Source organism: Lygodium microphyllum, chromosome 30 (assembly GCF_053477565.2).
Source record: "Lygodium microphyllum isolate KBCC chromosome 30, Lygodium_microphyllum_v1.1.10, whole genome shotgun sequence".
NCBI classification, from domain to species: Eukaryota; Viridiplantae; Streptophyta; class Polypodiopsida; order Schizaeales; family Lygodiaceae; genus Lygodium; species Lygodium microphyllum.
The window spans coordinates 46,219,693-46,235,913 of record NC_141164.1 but is presented as its reverse complement, the minus strand read 5'-3'; positions in this window follow the sequence as shown (position 1 = coordinate 46,235,913).

Genomic DNA, 16,221 nt, shown 5'->3' with positions numbered 1-16,221 from the left:
GGCTCTCAAATGTCTTTTTTTCATTATTCAACATAACACTAAACCACCCAATACAATGTATAGTAAACTATACTAACTAGACTGGCTAACTCTAGTCAAGTCACTGACTAACTACTAACCCGACTTGACTCTAGTCAAGTCACTGACTAACTACTAACCCGACTTGACTATAGTCATGTCACTGACTAACTACTAACCCGACTTATTTAATGTAGTCACATGGAGACAGCTGTCACAGATGTCTGTTACACATTGAGGGCTGAAATGATGAACGGGTTGCCTCTTACCCATCCAACCTCCAATCCTCACTAAGAGAACTAAAGAGGGGCACCACCTAGCCAAAGGGAGGATGGGCTAGGACATCCATTTTCTTAAAGAGAATCAAGAGAACCAAGACACAAATTTACAAGAGAGAATATATGTACTAGACACCATATTGGAATATAAGAGAGAGAGATGAGAGGAGAGGGAGACAAGAGGAGAAGAGGTAGAAGAAGCTTGCCATTACTACATGGAATGAGAAGATGAGAAGAGAGGGAGATAATAGGAGAAGAGGTAGAGGAAGCTTGCCATTATGCTACATAATAAAAGAACTCACTCATAGCTTCCTCAAAGAGATGAGGATATTCTAGAATGCTCTCATGGACTTGTCATTGTCCTTCTCACCCCCTTCTTCATTCTCCATGGGCTCTTTATATAGCCTCCATAAGAGATTAGATTAAGCTAATCTTCTTGATTAACATAATCCTAGATGATGTATGGCATCTTTGAAAATATGGAGCATAGTGGATGGGACAAGTCCCCACCTTGGTCATCATGCAAGAAGCCAAGGGTGGTGGTAGACAACATAGAGAAATGGAGCTAGATTACAAGAGGTGGGTGCCCAAAGGACATTATTATAATATATTTACAAGAAGGATAGAGTGTAAAGTTGGTGTGGTGAAAGAGAGAAGAAAATTCCATGTAGCCAGCAGTCTGCACCTTTGTAACTTCAAATCCGTGAGGAATTTGAAAAAAGTTTCTTCTACAACTTTGTAGACCAGATTGAAACCGAACGGGCATCGCGGGAGTTCTCTTGAAATTCACTTTTTCTTGGGAGTTATTGAGATTATAAAAAACGGCTTCTAAAAGTTGCTTTGACTTTAGTCCCCCATATGTATATAAATACATATAAGCATGTGACAAAAGGGGTCCATGCTTGTAAGCTTTTGTGCAAGATCCAAATGACACCATGATGTGGATATTGACTTGTGTGCTAGGGTGAGGTGTCCTCTAATGATGGTGATAGATTCCAAATCTTAGTGATGCAGACAGAGCCCATATGTAGTTGGAGGCTAGTCCTTTGAAAAATCTATGCATTCACTCAACTCCTAGGTGTAATCCATTTTCATCTTCACTAAGATAACCATCCCTTTTACCCTTTACATCGGCATGCCTTCTAAGAACTTTTTCCCCCCATTTGCTAGAGTTATCATAATCGAGAAGCAATGTAGCATACCTAGTGCTTGAAGAGTAAACCCAGAGTGATATGGTAAGCTCTTGATAGGGGCTTTGGCCAAATTTTGTGGTAATAATCCGGGTATCAACACGAAGACAAACTAACGGGTGGAGCTTGATTTCTAGCACTCGCCCTCATACTCAAACCAAAAAACTCAAATCATCTACATCACTCCAAGTAGCTATCTAAAGTGAATGAACTTATCTTTACCAAGTGATTTGGTAAAGATGTCTGCTACTTGGTCTTCAGTCTTCACATGCTCCAAGTCAATCTGATTTGCTAAAACCATTTCCCTGATGAAATGGTAGTGAACCTCAATGTGTTTCGATCTTGCATGATAAACAGGATTGCTTGCTAACATGACAGTGCTTAAATTGTCACACTATAGCCTTACTTTGCTGTCCAAGTGTATTCCCAAGTCATTCAGTAACTTCTGTAACCACATAGCTTCACACGCCACTAAGGCCACACCACAATACTCTGCTTCCGTACTGGACAGTGCAACTATAGGTTGTTTTTTACTCTGCCAACTGATCATGCTACTACCCAATCCAAATGCATAGCCGCTGGTTGACCTCTTGTCATAAGTGCAACCAGCCCAGTCATCATCAGTATACCCCATCAAGTCAAGGGGTTTCCCATATGCATAAAACAGCCCATGATCTGTGGTACTCTTTACATATCTCAGAATTGTCCTGACTGCATCCAAGTGTGGTTCGCAAGGCTTCTGCATGAACTAACTGATCAGCCCCACAGCATAACTCAAGTCAGGTCTAGTGATCGTGAGATAGATCAAGCTGCCTACCATCTGCCTATACATGGTAACATTCTCAATCTCTGTTTCAACATCAATCTACAGCTTGATTCTACTCTAAAGGCGTATCCATAGGCTTGCACTCAGCCATACCATATTTTTGTAACATATCCTGAGCATACTGCTTCTGTAGCAGCCATATGCCTTAAGGTGTACAGATCCCCAAAAAATATTTCAGCTCTCCTAGGTCCTTGACCTTAAACTCAGCCTGTAAACATGTCTTTACTTCAGCAATCCCGCTTTCATCATCTCCTGTAATGATCAAGGCATCAACATAGACAACTAGGAAAACATAGCCACGATCTGTCTTCTTCATAAACAAACTATGATTAGAATCACCCTATCGAAAACCATGTTGCTGCAAATAACTGCTGATGCGAGCATTCCATGCTCTAGGTGCGTGTTTTAGCCCATATAATGCCTTTTTTAGCCGGCATACATGTGCTGGAAATTCTGGATGCACATATCCTTCAGGGTGTTCCATGTAAACTTCTTCTTGTAACTCTCCATTTAGAAAGGCATTCTTTACGTCCATCTGCCATAGTTTTCAGCCTCTAGCTACTCCCAAAGCAATCACAGTTCTAACTGTTGCCATCTTTGCTATAGGTCTAAACGTCTCCTCATAATCAAGACCATACTGTTGCGCATACCCTTTTGTAACCAGTTTGGCCTTGTATCTTTCCAACGATCCATCTGATTTACATTTTACCTTATACACCCACTTGCAGCCAATAGGTGTTTTTCCCTCAGGTAACTATACTAAATCCCATGTGCCATTTTCAGCCAAAGCTGAATATTCCTCATCCATAGTAGCATGCCAATCCTCATCTACAATTGCCTCATCAAACTTACTTGGTTCTCTAAAACCTGTTACTTTCGTCATATAAGCATAATGATGGCAGACCGAATATCCAGTGTAAGTGTATCTATCAACAAGTCGTCTGACCCTCTCTGATCTCCTGAGATGTGGCTCACTATGAGCTTGCCTCTCATGAAGCAGTACATAATGACTCTGCCTAGCACCTAGCATCATAACAGATGGAATCCCCAATTCATTGTCTAAGCTGCCACTGCTAGATGACTCATAACCTGCAGTGAGTGGACCTGTTACATCTTCAAAAACCTTTTCTTTTCCCTTATATGTTCTCCCCCTCACTGACATATCTATGTCAGTGGATGCAGTTATGTGAGTACGCAATCATCCTGTCCAAGGACTCACTATAGATGATACATCACCTGTTTGACCACTCATGGAAGTACCCTCTGCAGGAGTATTCTCAGCATGACTCATACTGGGTGAGCCATCAGTAGGCATTGCAAACAAGATTCCCATACCAGGATGCTAACTCATCAAATACCATATCTCTTCTTATGAGTGTCTCATGCGTAGAGGTACATAACACTTATAAGCTTTCCGTTCCTGTGCATATCCCAAAAACACACCCTTCATTGCCTTAGGATCCGATTTCTTCCTCTTTTCATCTGGTTTATGCACATATGCAATGCTACCAAATACCTTCAAGTGCGAAATATCAGGTTTATGACCATACACCCTCTCATATGGAGTGACATCATGAATCCCTACTGTAGGGGTTAGATTCAGCACATAGACAACAGTCATCACTGCTTCAGCCCAATAACCATTTGGCAAACATTTCTCATTCAGCATAGCTCTAGCTGATTCCATCAGGACCCTATTTTTCCTCTCTACAACACTGTTTTGCTGCAGTGTATAGCTACAAGTAAGTTGTCTTCTAATCCCATATTTAGCAAGGTACCTGTCAAAGTAATTAGAGACATATTCACCTTCTCCATCTGATCTCAAACATGATATGTAGCAGCCCAACTCATTCTCTACATGCTTCTTGAAATCTTTGAATGCATCAAACACATCATCTTTATGCTTCAAAATATAAAGCCAAGTGTACCTGCTGAAATCATCGATAAATGAGACATAATATCGTGCACCTCCAAATGAAGCATTATGTGAAGGACCCCAAACATCAAAGTGCACCAACTGTAAATGCCTCGTGCTTTTTTTTACATGTCTCATGAACGGAAACCGTGCCTGCTTAAAAAACTGACATGCAGGGCATACATGACCAAAGTCATTATACTTGAATTTAGGTAATCCAAGTACTACTTCCTTCTGCTGCATAGATTTCAGCTTTTGTACATTGACATGTCCAATCCGCTTATGCCAAATCTCTACATCCCAAATGGCACTCTCATCATGAGCAAACATGGCTGCCTTAAGTCCCAGAATGGTCGCATCCAAGAATGTAATGGTCTATGCAAGTGAGATTTAACAAAGATAGATGGTCGCATCCAAAGTAATGGTCTATGGCAGCCATTTCCATACTCCTCAATGAAACATCTATCTTTGTTAAATCTCACTTGCATATTCTGTTCTGCCATTTGACCCACAGACAAAAGATTCTTTGTTATGGTCGGTACATGTAATACATCATGCAGGCCTTTCTTCTTGCCATCAGGCATCATGAGAGGAACAATCCCTTTATGCTTTATGTCATGTTGGGTGTCATCCCCAGTACATACATGACCATGTGTACCTGCAACCATCTCATCAAACCACTCTCCATGCGGTGTCATGTGGTTTGACGCTCCAGAGTCAATGTACTATCTATCATCTCTATTATGTCTCGATGCATTTTTGAATACATGCTGCATGGCAAATAGTCTATCAACTTGCTCATCATGAACACCACTAGAAGATGCATAGTGCCCATGTTGTCTACCCTTTGCTTTCATATCTCCCTGCTTCTTGTAGAAATCCTTTGCAATGTGCCCATACTTGCCGCAATAATGGCAATCCTTGTCCCTGTTGGACTGATCAGATGACTGCCATGAGCCAGATCCACCACCTCTACCTTGGGGTGATCTCCCCCTGCCTCTAAACCCGCCAGATCCACGTTGGCCTTGTGTATTTGCACCATGCCAATTACCCTGCTCTACTGCTACTGTCTATAAGCATTACGAGTGTCACCACGACCTCAAAATGAACCACAACCTCTAAATCCTCTGCCACACTGGCTAGAGTATAACATAGTGTATCTACTCTAAGATACATTGGATCCTGTATTCAAACCAAGCTTGATCTCCTCATGCAGCAACAAAGCAACTAGCTCTTCCTAGGTAGGGGGCTTTTCTCTAATAGAAATGGATGTGTCAAAAGCTTTGTACTCTACCCCTAATCCATTCAAGGCAACATCAATCATATCATCTTTTGATACACTTGAGCCAATGGTAGCAAGTTGATTAGCTATGGTCTTAATCTCCGTGGTATACACCTAGATACTCCTGCCATTCCTAGACATGTTGTTGAACTACTGTTTCAACTGGATCTTTCGTGCATGTGTCATGGTTCCATAATTTTTCATCTCTATGTCCCAAGCATCCTTCGGAGTCTCACATCCAGTGATTTCAATTACCATAGCATCAGATATACATAGAGAAAACCAATGCAGCACCTTGCATGCTCTCTCATTCCATAGCTTATGAGCTCTTTTTTGTTCATTAGTTGGATTCATTGCAGGCAATTCAGGAGCAGCCTCATCTCCTGTAAATAGATCCCAATAACCCCTGCCAACTAGAAAGTTCTTCATTCTCAATTTCCATAATGCAAAGTTCTTGTTGTCTAACTTCTCTCCAACTATCTGAGTGATATTATCAGTCCCATGTGCATTAGCCATGATGCAATAGACTGTCTGTCAGATGTTTAACTACCTGCAAACCAATAAGTATGACTGACCAAGTTCAGTCCACAATAGTTAATGACAGTTTTCTGCAACTAATTGCAGTAAAAAATCAGGGTATTTCAGCCCACTAATAACCCAAAAAAGTCCCAAAACAGATGGTCTAACCCGTAGGTAAAACAGTCAATATATGTGCTATGTATTTGCTTCAGTTTAAACTCCTGCAACCTCACTATTAGGGACCAAAGATGCAATCTGAAAACTGTAGACTGTGTATAACCAGCAACAATTTCAAGTCCAAAAACAACATACATACATGTCCCAGAACTTCTCAGATGGCTGCTAGTACATGTGTCAAGCCATACATAGGTATAGGAGCACAAAGCAGTGCATAACCAGTAAGTACAAATGTCAACTAGTTTGGTTGTAGATTGCAGTCAACCAAAAATCAACATAACAAGCTTTAAGTAGCTCCAAAAAGTCTTCAAATCATGTCATACATTCACTTTGAAGTGATGGGTTGAATACATGAGCATTTGGGTAGGCATAGACAACCTATCTTCATTAATCACTGTCAAGGAATACATGACTGTTCATAACCATGACTGTTCATAACCAGCCCAAGCATTGTCAAGGCAATTATTTCAGGTCCAGATCTGAGTATTTAGCAGCATCCAATGCTTTCCACAATCCTCCATACATTCAACATGCATATGTCAGTTCATATAGGTGATAGAAGCTCCAAAGTGACATGTATTGCTTCAGCAAGATACAATGCTTGCTATTCACTGTGCATGACAATTTCTAGCCTGTCAATGGCTTTCAAATCTGAGTGTTCTGAGCAAGAAATCTCAGCTCCAAGACATTTGATCCAATGTATACATGCTTTGACACATTCTTGTTCTTTAAAGATGCCTTCTGAGTGTAGTACAAGGCTCCTGTATGTCAATAATGACTGAATGCATGCTGTCCATTCATTTTCACAGTAGTTTAGAACTGATTACAAATCTCTGTCTATTACTCCAACTCATAACAGAGCTTCCACACAAGCATTTTCCTCTTGTACTCTTAAGATACCTTCAAGAGTGAGCATACATGCCTTATGAGTCTTGTCCAAGTGCCCCATTTGATGTTTGACAGGTTGTAGTCCACCCAGCTCAACAAGCACAGTTCACCCTGATTCAGCATGGGTTGCTACTGTACACAATGGATGATCTAAGCCTATACAAGGCTTGCATAGGCTCAATAGGGCCTTTCACATGCTCCAACAGGGTCACCAGCAACCTCTTGACCAATGGCTACTTTCCTTCAACAATGCATACCTTTATGTGACCAAAATAGTGAAAATGACAGACAATCCTCTTCTTTTTCCAGCCCTTCAGATCAGTCTTGAAGTCTTCTTCTGCAATTCTCTACTCCACAGAGCCCAGTCTTGTGGATGCTTTGATACCATGTTCAAAGATAAGAGAGAGAGATAGGGAAAACTCCATCTCCATGAGCCTTTAGGCTCTCAAATGTCTTTTTTTCATTATTCAACATAACACTAAACCACCCAATACAATGTATAGTAAACTAGACTGACTAGATTGGCTAACTCTATTCAAATCACTAACTAACTACTAACCTGACTTATTTAATGTATTCATATGGAGATAGTTGTACACTAGCTGTCACAGATGTCGGTTACACACAAAGACAAACTGACGGGTGGAGCTTGATTTCTAACAAAAGCTAGTATTCACTCATGCTTTGCATGACTATTCTAAAGAATCAAGTGCATATGTTTTGATGTCAAATGTATATGCTGATGTTGAACTACCAGATGATGAAAACAAAGGAGTGATTGCAGGTAGGCAGATGTCTACAGGTCTGGGTTGATGCTGTGATTATGAAGTGAGAATGCTTATCTGCAAAGACAATATCCCAATATGGGATGACATCGAAAGTCGGGAAAAGGTTACTTGTGGAGGAATTCAGGGTTAAAGCCAATACCATAGGCAGTGCTGCTGGGAGAAGGTTGGATACTCCCCTTTCAGAGGATTTATATCAAACTCTTGACTGTCTTAGTCATTGGTTGGTCATGCTAGTGTCATCCACGTAGGTTCACATTGATTATTCAGAAAAACAATGAATGGGCATTGCTTAAGATCAGGTTTTGGGAAGGTATGAACGTCAATGAGTAAGAACGCAGAGTTCTGATGCTCTATGTTTTAGGACAGACATTGATGCTTGGGGACAATGGTTCAGAGCTAGCAAGGGTGCACTAGAGCAGATACTTGAACTAGCTCATAACAAAGCAAAGATTGAAGGGAGAGTACATGCAGTGATTGAGAAATTTGCTGAGGGAGGCTTGTGATGTGCTTTGGATTCTAGGGGTGGTAGAGAAAGATCAGCTTGAACATGATAAGGATTTTGTCTCATCTAGGCTTGGAGAGATCTACAAGAGGCTGGAACAAATAGATGCATACTCTACAGAAGCTCGTGCTGGCTCTATTCTTGCAAGGGTTGGTGGATCTACAGCATCGACATATGGGTTTTCTGATCAAGGACTCAAGTCCAATGGAGTGCCACATAATCTAAGTAATGGTAATGCCATTACATTTGGAGTAATTGGGAAGAAGGTAACTTGAGTTCAGAGCTACTTAAAGCAATTTACAAGGCGGGGTACAAGAAACCATCTCCAATCTAGATGGATGCTATACCGATTGGTCTTCTTCTTTTGGGAAATCTCTCAAATGCATGTTAAATCAACAATCTTTGCATTCAATATGAAGATTCTGGAATTTATTGCTGCAAAGCCTAATATCACTTGATTGATCTTCTATCTTGGAATTTCTCAAGAACCTCTGTGGTCACGACTTTGCTTTTGAAAACCCTTCGACAACGATTTTCAAAAGCGCCTTGAAGGTCGCATGAGCATCAGTTGTGGATTTTAGTTTTTTTTTTTTGAGTGCTTGGGCAAGTCAGAGTAGCTGCTTGGTAGTGCGGGACCGCAAGACAAACATGCAGGAATTTTCGGCTCTCAGTTTGGACCTCGAACGTGGGAGATAGGCCAGAAAAAGGGCCAAAGAGTGAGAAAGCCAAAGGGTATGACCCTTAGGGGGCCCCTTTGGCCCCAAAAATTTTCACAATGAAGGGGGGTGGACCTTTCTTTTTGCACGGTGGAAAAAATGAAGGGAGAAGGAGGCGCACGTGACGAAATGAAGGGGGGGGCTCCATAGCCATAGGAGAGCCTCCATATACCCATACCATTGAAAGACAGCAGCAGACTGAAGATTTTTTACGCTTCCTATCACTTTCCTTCACCCATCAAATGGCTGCCTAGTCAAGGAGATCATAATCTAGTCTTTCTCTCTCCTCCATCTCTCTCCTCTAAGCAGTGGTTTGCATGCAAGAAATCAAGAAGAAGAGGGGCTGAAGGATGCGTGTCCAACTGTGATCAGATTACTCCAAGATGAAGAGGACACTGAGGAAAGAGGTTCAGCACTAAAGAATGGTTGCTAGTCAGTCCATGGGCTACCCGGAATAATTATTACAAAACCCACAACATGCAAAACATGCGGTATGTTGCAATTTTACAAAGAAATTTGCTTGTTTTTGTTGTTTCATGGTCCAAATGTTGTTCATATGCGATGAATGTTTGTTTGAATCTTGTTTGCATCATGTTTGAGGGCTGCAACTATAAAAATGCAGAACCCGTAATGATTTAGAATCGTTATTAATTTTTTAAAACCCGAAAAATGTCCTTTTTAAATGGAAATTCGTGTTTTTTCTGATTTTGAGTTGGGAAAAAGAAGTGGAAATGGGATAAAATCAGAGAAAATGTTAAGTTTCAGTCAAAATAATAAGCCAACACAAATAATCAAAAAATACATATTTTCCATGAATAATAGTTAGAAAAAAATAACGAAAAATAGAGAAAATTGGGATTTTCGCGCTCAAAAAATATGGGAAAATAAGATTTATGTGTGTGAATGTTTGGCATGGCTAAATCATGAGTTCAAGCCTCAGTTTGACCTCTACTTTGTGTTATAGTACGTGTTTACTATTTTTTTACATACAAAAATGAAACAAGACAATCATTTACACCTATGCAACGCAACAACACCTAAACGGTGAGGGGGGGAGAAAGTTTGTGCAACGATCTAATTGCTGAAAAGATAAAAATTCTAATTTTTCTCTTTGTGCATAGCATTTAGGGATCGTTCCATAATTAAATATAGGCGACTAGTAGCATAGAAGTTCCGATGCTAGTCCCTAAAGCAAGCAGCACGTAATGCTTAGTTAAAATTCATGAAAGGGCTATTTTTCGCACCTCACATGGCTGTTTTTTTTTTAAATCATAAAATGGTTGTGCACAATCATCATACACCTTGCATCAAGCATTTCACATGGTATCTCCTGGAATGCATTGCAATTGTTTGATAAACTTTGACCAACATGGAGAGGACAGGAAACCTAAGTCATGGGTTAGACGGGCGCTTTCGTTGGGGAAAGTTTTGTGAGGAAAATCAAAATCTCTTGGAACACTGAATTATGAAAGAGTGGAGTTTGTGTGAATGATATTTATGTCTAGCAGTACATCAAGGGGCCAATCCATGTGATCTAGGAGAGCTGCAGTGGGGCCAGGGCAATCAACCGATGGGGTGCCTCTTATGTATGTGATACATGGTTTTTATTACTAATACATGTGGGATAGTCCCTCTGAGGAGTCTTGGGAAAGGTGCTGTTGGACTATCATCTAGCCACAAACGCAATAATTCATTTAGTGTGCATTAGTTATTACAAACACTCCTAGTCCGCGAGGCCGCATGGTGGGGTTGTCTATCGTATGCATGAGGTTCGCGGCTAGTGCCATAGCCAGTGCCGGCCCATTTAGGTCCCATCACAGCTGCTCTCCCCTATAGAGGCTACATGTAGGTTGTAGGTCTAGGTAATGAGATATCGCCTTTCTTTGTTTGGGCTCATGTCATGACATTTATGGGGAAGGTTCTGGAATCATTGTTAACAGATGACTTAATATAAAAGATTCTAAGCAACACAAATGATATGATTGTCAAAGTGGTGGAGGGTTTCGACTTAGCGCTCACTTAGGACAATCAATAGATAAGTGTGTGACTCTGCATTTGAGACACCTCAAGTTAGCCTTCTCCCTATTTTCTTGCTCCTTTTTAGGGTAGCAGTGGGATGAGATATGCTGTAGATAGCCACATGTCCAACATGCTATAGGCTCATTCTGGTGTCCTCTTAGGCCTATACCTCTCTCCGCCACAAGCCTAAACTCTATCAATATTGGATTACCCTCCTCATCATGAGAGACATACGGGTTCACTTATGAGTCTTGCTCTAATGGTTCCTCCACAAAGTGCACTAGAGCATTGCTTGGTGGATGGTCACTATAGGCTCTAGTGGTCCAAGGATTCCTGTGGGGTTAATGTCAATCCTTGGAGTGGCTAGCTTTAAATCATTAGGTGTGGGTAGAGATAAAGGGGCTCCCCTTCCAATGAAAGGCTACTTAACTCTAGTGTGGCTGAGTATAAGGTTGTTGGTATGGTAACTGTCTTGGCAATCGGTAGTGCATAGTGTCATACTGAAATCTTTTCCACTTGGCACAAGGCTGAGATCTAGGATCAAGACATCCAGATGGGTAGGTGGATTCCTCCACAATGTACACATTGCACGTGAGGTCGCACTAGCCTTCATATCGACTCCTACATTTTGATTAGCTCAAACTTGAGCTCAGCTTATCATTTGGGCTTGGTCAACCCTCTTTCCTTTATCTTTCTCTCAAAGGGTTTGCTCGTTCACTAAGTACTACAGTTCCCTTAGTTTTTCTAAATGTGTTACTCCCTTTCTACGTAGCCCTAGAGCTTCTCTCTCGGAGGAAGTCATCCACTCATATGGCCTCCTCAAAGAATCTTGCCAACACATCCCATTGTAAGTTCGAGTTGCTCACTAAGGGCTTATAGAGTTCTTTGTTTCGAATCCCATTAATGAATATGATGGAGATTGCCCTCACATTGGGTCTTTTAGCTGTAGGTATCCTCTTGTAGAGACTCCTCACATATGTGACATAGTCTCGTATGTCCTCTTTCTATCTTTGGCTAACATTTATCAGCTTAACAATGAGGTTATCATAGTATCCTACCTCTGAGAATCTCTTGATGATGATATTCTTTAGATAGGTGAAGTTATTGCATTTAACATTATCTAGACTGGTAAACCAAGTCCGTCCCATGTCTCCTAAGCAAAGACCAAATGATTATGCTCATTGAGTGGGGTTCATGAGGTTGTTAGTCTCATGCACCTGCTTAGACTACTTGATGAAGTAATAGGGGTCACTTCTTCCTTGTTATCCAGTTGCTTGGCCACCACGGGTACCTTCGTTTGGCTCCTAGTATTTGGGGTAACTTCTAGTCTAGCTAGCAATGATGCTATCAAAGTTGCCCCACTTTTCTTGGCATTGGTATTGTCTAGTAATCATTTTGTGAGTAACTCGCTCAATGTAAGGTCGGCTTCTAAGGCTCTCTCCCTATTGGCATTGCGTTCCACTCTGTTTCTACCTAACATGGCTAGGATCTTGTGAACCTCATTGATCTCTCTCTACTAACTGAGCCCTTTGCTCCTAGCTATGGCTCGTTATGCATTACAATGCTATCCTTCCTAGTCTCCTCTTCTCCTGAAGGTCGACTATGATATTTGTTGTAGGTCTTCTATAATGTGCTATCCTTTTTTTATGGTCATAAAGTGAGTGATAAGTTGTCAGATGTCATCCTAGTACCTTGTCACATTAAATTCAAGGTCAAGGTTGAGGTCATTCTCATTCGAGCTGGTACCTGCCATGGTTGTTGTCTCCTAACCTAGTAGTGCTTCTATGAACTCAACTATGTTGACTAAAGATGTGTCTATAATCTTGGCTAGTCCTTCCTTTCCTCAATGATCTAATGGTTTTGTCTTTGCTAGAGGTCTTTGTTTCTAGTGTCTTGGAACACTTTTTTGGTTCCTAGTTCGCACTTCTATGGGTGGGTTCACACTACAAGGATTTGAGCTAGTAGCGACACCGATTAGCGAACGCGAGTAGTGGCATCGCTATTTGCGTCACATTTGGAGTGACGCAAATAGCGACACTCCACAGGGAAAAAAAGCGGGCCGAAACCGAGCGCGGTTTCATTTCGCGTTTGCGGCTTGTGTATTTTGAGAGCGAGAGCGAGGGAGAGAGCGACCATCGACGTGAGAGAAGGAGAGGAAGAAGACTTGCCGCCGCCGCCGCCACCATTTTTCGCAAAGGAGAGGAGGAGCCTTCATTGCAAAGAGGAGCCGCCCCACACTTGCCATATCTCATCTATGAGTCTTCCTCTCTCTTTATTTTGCTTGTTTAAGGTTTAAATCACTTTCTCTTTTGCTTGTTTAGGAGGGGAAATGAGAGAGAAAGAGAGGGGGAGGGAGAGAGAGGGAGAGAAAGAGAAAGAGGGAGAGGGAGAGTGCATTCTCTCTCTCCCTCTCCCTTTTGCTTGTTTAATGTTTAAATCACTTTCTTTTTTGCTTGTTTAGGAGAGAAAATGGGAGAGAAAGAGAGAAAGAGAGAGGGAGGGAGAGGGGGAGAGGGGGAGAGAAAGAGAGGGAGAGGGAGAGGGAGAGGGAGGGGAAGGAAATGAGAGAGGGAGAGAGAGAAAGAGCGGGAGAGGGAGAGGGAGAGGGAGAGGGAGGGAGAGTGCATTCTCTCTACTTGTTTAATGTTTAAATCACTTTCTTTTTTGCTTGTTTAGGAGAGAAAATGAGAGAGAAAGAGAGAAAGAGAGGGAGAGGGAGAGAGAGGGAGAGAAAGAGAGGGAGAGGGAGAGGGAGGGGAAGGAAATGAGAGAGGGAGAGAAAGAGAAAGAGAGGGAGAGGGAGAGGGAGAGGGAGAGGGAGAGGGAGGGAGAGCGCATTCTCTCTCTCCCTCTCCCTTTTGCTTATTAAAGGTTTAAATCACTTTCTTTTTTGCTTGTTTAGGAGAGGAAATGAGAGAGAAGGATAGAGAGAGAGGGAGAGAGAGGGAGAGGGAGGAAATGAGAGAGGGAGAGAAAGAGAGGGAGAGGGAGAGGGAGAGGGAGAGGGAGAGTGCATTCACTCTCTCCCTCTCCCTTTTTCTTTTGGAGAGTGTTAAGATATATTGTGAGAGGGAGAGGAAATGCGAGAGAAAGAGAAAGAGAGGGAGGGAGAGGGAGAGAAAGAGAAAGATAACATATATTGGAATGATAGCATATCCATGATTATGGTAATGGTATCCACTTTGCTTTTTTTATGGGTACCATTACATCGACTCCTTAAGAGGGCTAAAAATTACTCATACACTTTATAACTTCTAATTAGGAGATTTAAGATGCACGATAATAGACTTATCGATAATGGTATGCAATGTGCTTTGCCATGGACCACGTACATTGGTGACTCTTTAAGATGGCTTAAAATTGGTCATGTCCTTCATAATGTCCAAGTAGGGGATCTAATTGTGATGTGCATAATTCATTGTTTTTGTATTAACTTTATAGGCATAACAAATTAGAAATCATGCCAACTAGTCAACGGAAGGACTAAAAGAAAATGATACCCTAGCTCATGGTCATTACAGTACTTCATCAAAATGAACCCAAAAGTATTGTTATAGAAGAAGAATCCCTTAAATTGAGTATAGGATATTTTCTCTCAGGTCTTATGACTATGAGTAGAATCGATTGAAATAAATTTTATTACTATACCTTCAACTCCTCAAAGTGCGAGAGTATATGATCAAAGCGATGTTTCGGGCATAGATGAAGATAATATGCAAATAGAGGGGTCGATATTACAAGGGGTGGAGGCCGCCGCAAGCTTGGAGCCCACATCGGCTAACAATGATGGAAATACAGGAGTCCAAGAATTTTTTGAGAACGAGGCAGACTCATTTTTTTGTGATGACATGTCTATCGACCTTCTAGTGTATGTAGAGTTGTATCAGGAGATTAACATTGGACCATAGGATACTTCATTCTTGGAGAATTGTATTACTCAATTCGTTGTTTAGATCTCTTATAAAGATACATAAGATATGCATTTTAAGAGGGATTTTTAAAAAATGATTTATATTACTGTGCTTTGTATAGTTTAAATTGATTATTCTAACACCATTTTTTATCTGTGTAAGTGACATTTTCAAGATGAGTCGAGGGATGTGCGATGAGCAGTTTCAGGACATGATGGTACGCATGTCTCCAAACCAGCTCGCGAGATTCAAAGAGATGGCAGACTAGGAGTTGTCTCGTTCTTCGTCAGGGCGCTCTGCTAAATCTGCTTTAACGTGATCAGATGCTTTAGCTTCGAGCAGATGATATCAACGCTCACAACTTGGGCTAGAGGGAGGGACTGCATCGGGATCAGGGGGATGCTGCTGTGGAGACACGGATGTTGTATCTCCATCTCGTTGTTCAACTGGAGCTGCATCACCTCTAGGATTTGTCACACCTGTGGGGACGTCTACTCCAGTTACTCCGGCTTTTGCGCAGCCGTCAACAGGTGGCACCCCTTTGAGTGCCACTCCAAGAGAGGTTTACCTGGATGTAGAGGGGTCTCCTAGATATGCCCAAGAGCGTGGACGAAGATGGGAGAGGACCCATCTTAGGCAGACTCCTAGGGGTTATGGATATCGGATTGATAGTAGGTCAGGAGCCATCATCATGAATGATGAGGGGAGGAGGGTGATGGCTCGCATGAGAGAGTTGTGCCAACAAGTTTTTTGGCACAACGTCCTGAATCATTGGAAGAACATACCGGAGGGGAGCAAGGACTACATAGTAGCATCCTTGCACAAGAAGTTACCGGTGCCAGCCGCAGTAGATAGATTCTCTACGGGCTGGATGATGGATTGCATGCGTACATACATGTCACATAGACGATCCGATGCACGCAAGGCAATCAAGAGTGGGGCTGCAAAGCCCGAGTGGTTAGATGCAGACGACTGGCGCCGACTGAGGGAGGAAGCTATAGATTTGCCAGGACATTGGAGTTAGAAGCGGGAGGCAGCGAGGGCACGACTCAAGGCCAGAGTGGTCCATCATCTTGGGAGTGGCGGCCACAGGACATATTTGGAGGACTTTGTAAGTTTCTCTTTTGTTTTGCTTGTTTGTTTTTTTGAAATATTCTTTGTACTGACAATCATGTTTCTAACAGTTAGCATT